The sequence below is a fragment of the Pan paniscus genome, chromosome 4, assembly GCF_029289425.2.
Source record: "Pan paniscus chromosome 4, NHGRI_mPanPan1-v2.0_pri, whole genome shotgun sequence".
Classification (NCBI taxonomy): Eukaryota; Metazoa; Chordata; class Mammalia; order Primates; family Hominidae; genus Pan; species Pan paniscus.
Window position 1 is genome coordinate 106,032,887 of NC_073253.2, and position 7,437 is coordinate 106,040,323.

Consider the following 7,437-nt stretch of genomic DNA (forward strand, 5'->3'; position numbering starts at 1 on the left):
CTCTGGAAAACAGTCAAAAGTTTACAGCAACTATGTGAATGTTAAATCAAGAAAAAGGCAACTTATTGTTAGGAAAGCTTTGTGGCTTTGACTTACCTTGGCTCCTGTCTTCTCTGTGGTTCAGTGGCATGGCAGTCTTAAAAATGGCAGCTTGGGTGCCCAGTGTGGGACCTGACCCTTGGTTCTAGAAGGAATAGAACAGACATAACTTGCTGGAAGGGAGTAAAACGATGTATTTATAATGCTGGAAATAAGTAATTTCTTTAAAAGGTTAAATAATGTTATATCTAGCAAAACTACCCTTCAAGAATGAAGGCGAAATTAAGACATTCCCAGATAAACAAAACCTAATGAAGTTTGTTATTAGTAGAACTTTCTTACGACAAATAAAGGGAGTACATCAGGCTGCAAAGAAAAGACAATAGATAGTAACTTGAAGTCATATAAAGAAATAACACAGGTAAATGTAATTATATAGGTAAGTATAAAAGCCAGTATCACTGTACTTTTAGTTTGTAACTCCACTCTTTCCTGTATAATTAAAAAGGCAAGTACATAAAAGTGAATATTTTAATGGTCACACAATATATAAAAATATATCTATGACAAGAACAATATAAAGTGAGAGAGATGGAGATGTATAGGAGCAGAGTGTTTGTATACTACTGAAATTAAGTTGATATTCAACTTGTTGTTACATGTTTAAGATGTTGTAGCCCTTGAGGTAAACACCAAGAAAATGACTTTAAAAACATACAGAGAAGGGAAGAAGGAAAACAAAATGGTATACTATTAGGAAGGCTGAGGCATGACAATCACTTGAACCCAGGAGGCAGAGGTTGCAGTCAGCCAAGATTGCACTCCATTGCACTCCAGCCTGGACAACAAGAGCAAAACTATCTCACAAAAACAAAACAAAACAAAACAAAAGCTCTACTACCAAACAAATCAGTTAATACCAAAAAAGACAGTGATATAGGAATTGAGAAGTAAAAAGCATAAAGATAGAAAACAAATAGCTAAATGGCAGAAGTCTATCATCTGCAGTTACTTTAAATGTAAATAAAAGGCGAGTGGCAAAATTGACTTTTTTAAATGACATATCTGTACTATGTCTACAAGAGACTTATTTTAGATATAAAGACACAAAGAGTTTGAAAGAAAAAGAAAAGCATTTTCCGTGTAAATTACGAAAAGAAAGGGGTGGCTGTATTATCAAAGACAATAGATTTTTAAGTCAAAGTGGTTAACGAGACAAGGACATCCAACAGAAGGGCTAGGGGCACCATGTTCTCACTAACTGATGAATTGCTTCTTAGCTTAATTTCTACTGGAGCCAACAATGGAAGGCTTCTGAGAGATTTTGGTAGGTCTTTCCACAGTCCTCTGCATTCCTTTCCCTTCTCCAAGTTGGTAACAACCTGTCTCAATTCTTTGTAATATAGGGACCTTGTAGTTTGTGAGGATCACTCAAGCTCTCTAAATTTTACACTAGAGATCATGTTTTCTCTCCCACTTCCACTATACAATACATAGACATAGAAAAATAAATTACATGGACATAATAAATGTGGAATACATGAATGAACCATAAAATTGTGCACTCATTCTTGTCTACGTATTTTCAAACTTGTTCCCTTTTAGCTAAGGATTTCAACACTTTCAAGTGTCAAGTGACCTTTAGAAGTCATCTCCCATTAAACCTCTCATTTCATAAATGTGTAAACTGAATCCTAAATATGTTTGGTGATTTTACTAAGGTCACAGAATAACAGAGCTGCTACTGCAACCCAGTTCTTCCCACTCCCAGACTAGTCGTCTTCCCCATTACATCACCCTGCCTTTTCTCTTTTATTTACCACTGAGTCTCTCCTTTCTATCTATACATATCTATACATAGAAACACCTGAAACTCTGAACTCCTTGATACTTAATAAACTCTATTTCAAAAAACAAACAAAAAACTATTTATACTTTCCTTATCTCACTTGTTTTCTGTTTTCATTCTATCTTTTGTCTTCCTCACTGGCTTCAGTTTTTAATTGTCCTTAGCATTTTCCAAACTCTGTTATAAGTCTTTATTATTTTGTATCTAGAACATGTCTTCCCACTATGTACTACTTCAATTGGCTCCCCAATATTTATCTTCAGTCTTGATCTCACCTCTAAGCTCCAGACCCATATCCCTATTTCATTTGCATTGGTACTGTGTTCCCCACTGCTGCCTCAAATTCAATGTATTAAAAGCTAAATTTATTATTTTTCTCATAAACTGGTTCTTCCTTTCCCACAGTGTTATAATTTTCCAGTCATATACAATCAAAATTTAAAATCATCTTCAGTTTCTCCCTAGATCTTTCATAGTCAATTATCTAAGTCCTATTATAAAAGCAGACCATGCCTTCGGAGCCTGGAAAACCTGGCTTCGAATTCTAGTTACATGCCACACTAATGAGAGCTCTGATACTCAGTTTTCTCATCTATAAAATGAGGATAAAGCCTTCTTCACTGAAGGTTACATGAGAGTGTCTTTTAAAAACCTGCAATACTGAAAATGTTCACCTTTCCAATCTCCTTTCTACCATAAGTTGTTATTATCTCACATGTAAGTAATAGGTCTTCCCTACAGCCTTACCTTTTAATGATTCTACACTACAATAATATTATTCTTTTTAATTATCATTTCGTTAACATTGCTTCCCTGCTCAGTTACTTTCAGTGACCACCCAATGCCCATAAAATAGTTGTTAAGTTCGTAATATCCCTCCAGGTTCTTATGCTTTCCTCAAGTCTTGCTGTCTCTTCCCAGCCTTTCTCTGACTACTCTCACTGCTGCCCTACATAAGCAGTGGCTGGTGCTGCTACCTCAGTACTTACACCACTCCTTTCCTACCTTTACATCTTTGTCAAAATTCTGCTCCTACCCGGAATGTATCTGCTCATCTTACCTGTACAAGTCCTACCCATCTTTGGGGTTCGCAACTCAAATCTTAAGTCGCTCAAACAGCAAATGTTTTTTGAGCACTTTTTATATTCTAAACACTCTGATGAAATAGCAGGAGGGAGCTATGAATAAGACACCATCACATGCACAAAGGGCTTTTAGCCAAGCTTTCCCAAGCTACTTCTATTCACATCAATATTTTCTTCTTCGAAGTCTTATTGATCACATCTGTTGGCAAGTATCATGGATTTCTTATTTAACAACTATGTTTATTATTGTTTCAACAAGACTGTAATCTCCAACATAATGATGGCTAAATTTTATGGAATGTCAGATGTGTGCCAAACACTGTACTAAATGCTTTACAAATATTATAAGTATTATGTCATTTAATCCTCACTGGGACCCCATGAGGTAGACATTATTATTCTTATTTTATATATTATTACATGTAAATATAACTTAATGATATATATAACTTAAAAATATAACAATATTATAACAACAATTTACCACCCCATCTCACTCCAGCATTTAGGACATTTCTTGGTACATATAAATATTCAAAAGTACAAATTGAGTTTACTTACTATAAGCAAGTAGCTTAAGAGTAGATTATAATTTTACAATGTAGAAGAGGTCCTTTTGATAATCACATTCTCATAATTATAAAATGAGTTCAGAACTCCTAGAATTGTCAGCCTGAAATTTAACCTGAGGCTAGGAACCATCCAGGGATCTGTCTCGAGGGATGGCTGACAGCCTCAAAATAAACCTACATTTGTAAGACTATTCAGAGAATCTCTCTGCCCCCAAATCAGATTTTACTGGAATCTGATTGAAACTATTTTAAAACAAATGTATAAAGTGTGTCAAGCAAACTGTTTTTGGCTGTTGTAAAATCTAATTCATCTGATCTAACCTGTTGATAAAGGGAAACTTTCCATGTCTCCCTCTAACACACAGTGCCCAGGGAAAATAGGTGTTTGAAATAATGCCTTCTTTAATTACTGGTTTAGTCACAAGATTTCTGCATCCAACAATGGAAACATAGGGCCCAGCTGCATTTCATTTTTTTAAAAGGGCTTATGATGTGATGCAACTGGTGAGCACATGACTTCTTTGGGCTAGCTGAATTAGTTCTGAGCCAGACAGAAAAGAAAGATGTATGGCCTGGATCTTGGGGAAAGGATAAACTCGGTATGCTCGCGCATTGAATAATGAAAGAGGTTCATTCTCATTTACAAAGTTTGCCATAATTGCTACAGAAAAATCCACAACACTGACATCATTCTCAACCTTTAATAAACCAAAGAGAAGGTAAATAGAAAACTATATCTATTGCTTATTTTTGATGGTAGCATTTTCTTTAATTAGATCCTGAAGGTTAGGTTCTTTCCCAGTACAACAAAAAGGCTCTATTTATGATGAATCTGTAAAAATATCTGACCCCACTTAAAATAAAACTGGAATATTTATAGTGACATACATCTATGTACACAGTATAGCCAAATAAGGCAACATTTGGTAATTCTTCCGATCTCTGATCTCTATTAAAAATACTCACTTTCAAAATGTAAGGTGATGAGCCACAGACTGGGAGAAAATATTTGCCAAACATAAATCTGATTAAGGTCATGTATCTAAAATATACAAAAAAACTTCTAAGACTCAATAACAAGAAAATAAACAGTGCGCAAAAGATATGAGCATACAGACACCCAGACATCTCAACAAAGAAGACACACAGATGACAAATAAGCACAGGAGAAGATGTTCAACATTACACATGATTAAAAATTGCAAATTAAAATAACAGTGAAATGACACTACATACCTAGCAGAATGGCTAAAATCCTAAACACTGACAACACCAAATGCTATTAAGGTTGTGGAGCAATAGAAACTCTCACTCATTACTAGTGGGAATGTAAATGGTACAGCCATTTTAGAAGACAGTTTAACAGTTTCTTTCAAAACTCAACATGTCTTATCACACAATTAAGCAATCATGCTTCTAAATATTTACCCGAGTACAAAACATGTCCACACAAAAGCCTGCACATGAGCATGTGTAGCAGCTTTATTCATAACTGCCAAAACTTGAATGGATAAATAAACTATGGTACATATGTGCAATAGGATACTATTCAGTGATGAAAAATAAATTGTTGTCACAAAAGACATGGAAGAATCTTAAATGTACATACTAAAAGAAAAAAGTCAGTCTGAAAGGTAATACGCCATATGATTGCAACTATATGATATCCTAGAAAAGGCAAAAGTGTAGAGACAGTAAAATGATCAATAGTTGCCATGGGTTCAAAAGTAAGGAAGAGAGAAAGGGATGGATAGGTAAAACATAGTGGATTTTTAGGGCAGTGAAAATATTCTGTATAATACTATAATGGTGGATATATGACATTATACATTTATTGAAACCCATAGAATGCATAAGGCAAACAGTAAAAGTTAATGTACAGTACAGACTTCAGTTAATAATAATACATTAATACCAGTTCACTAATTGTAGCAAATGTATCATATAAATGCAAAATAGAGGAAATTGTGGCAGGCAGCAGGGCAGTACTACCTGCTCAATTTTTCTGTAAATTTAAAACTGCTCTAAAAAACGAAGTCTCTTAATTTAAAAAACTTTTTAATCTCTAAACTCATTTTCTTTAATGTTAAATAGCATATATAATCATAGTAAAATAAACAAGAACAGAAAATTAACACTAGAATTATTAACCAGAAACTTTGTTTAAATTTCACCTTTTCTCACCTTTTTTGGTGTCCTTTTTCTGTTCCAGGACTCTATCTAGGATCTCACATTACATTTAATAGTCAAAGTTCCACAGTCTATCTTTGTCTTTCATAATCTTGAGAATTTGAAGAGTACTAATCAGTTATTTCACAGTTTACCCTTCAATTTGGATTTGTCTAATGTTTTCCTATGCTTGAAATGAGATTGTGTGTTTTTTGCAAAATTGCCACAGAAATAGTATTGTGTTTTTTTTTCTCATCAAGGGATTCATATGTTGCTACGTCTTATGACCTTGTTCATATGTTGCTACGTCTTATAACCTTGAATACTCAGGTAAGCTGGTGTCTGTTGAGTTTCTTCTCTGTAAAGTTACTGTCTTTTCCTTTGTAGTTAATATAAATATCTTAAAAGAGATAATTTGAAGCTGCAAATTCTATTTATCTTCAAATTTTACCCACTAACTTTAGTATCCCTTCGTGGATCTTGCCTGAAAAAATTATTACTGTGGTGTTAGCCCAATGTTGAATCTCTATGCCTATCTTTTAAATTTACTAGTTGGAAAATTGTAAGAAACAACTTTCCCTTTTCTGCAGTTTATTCAATTGTTTACATATACCAGTATAAACTCATAGATAGAAGAGTTCATTTAAATATTGAATCACAATTTATGAAAAGGATATGATACCTGTGAATATCCATGCACCAAATAACACAGCAACCACTTATGAAGCAAAAGTACTCAGGGTGTAAGGAAGCAGATGGAAGCCAATGATAGAATATTTTAATATGCTATTCTCAGGAGGACAGATAAAATAGATAAAAATAAGTGTTGATATTAAAGAACTAAACAACATGAACAATCATTTAGACTTCATGAATATAGATCAAATGTTATATCTTAATAGCATATCATTGAAATACCTTGTATTAACAGAATGCTCACAAATGTTGATCATATGTTAGGTTACAAAGTCAGTATCAGTAAGTTCCGTTAAGTAGAAATATAAGAATTATTCTCTAACTACCATTAATTAAAAAAAAAACTAGAAATGATTAACAAAATTTTTAAAAATGTCCTTTTCCCTAAAAATTGATAAATATCTTTACTAAATAGCTCTTGGGTACAGAAAATATAAAAACTGGAAATATTGATAATAAGGCTACATATTACAATCTATGGAATACCTTTAAAGCATGATCAAAGAAAAACTCATAGTACTAGAAAATTTTATCAATAAAATAAAATATTTAAAATAAATTAATTCAATTCTAAGCTTTAAAAAAGAAAAATTATAACAAAATAAACAGAAAGCAAAATTAAATATATACCTCAGACTATATTCAAGAATAAACTCTAAATGAATCAAGAAACTACATGTGAAAAAAAACAAGAAAGGAAAAGGGAAAAATAAACAGCATAAGTACTAAAAGAAAATGCAGGTGAATTTCTTTAACCCTCATGTGAGAAATGTATTCTAACTGTGATTGGAAATCTAGAGACCATAAAATATAAAATTAATAAATGTGGCTATATAACATTTGAAAAATCTAAATGTCAAAAAACCTATAAACATATTCAAAATACAACTGACACTAGAAGAAGCTATTTGCAACATAGTAAAGAGCTATTATTCCTAATATGTAAAAAACTTAAAAATGGATGGAAGAAAGTTAAAAAAAGAATTTCATAGGAAAATGTACAAAAGATATAGCACAGAAAATTTAT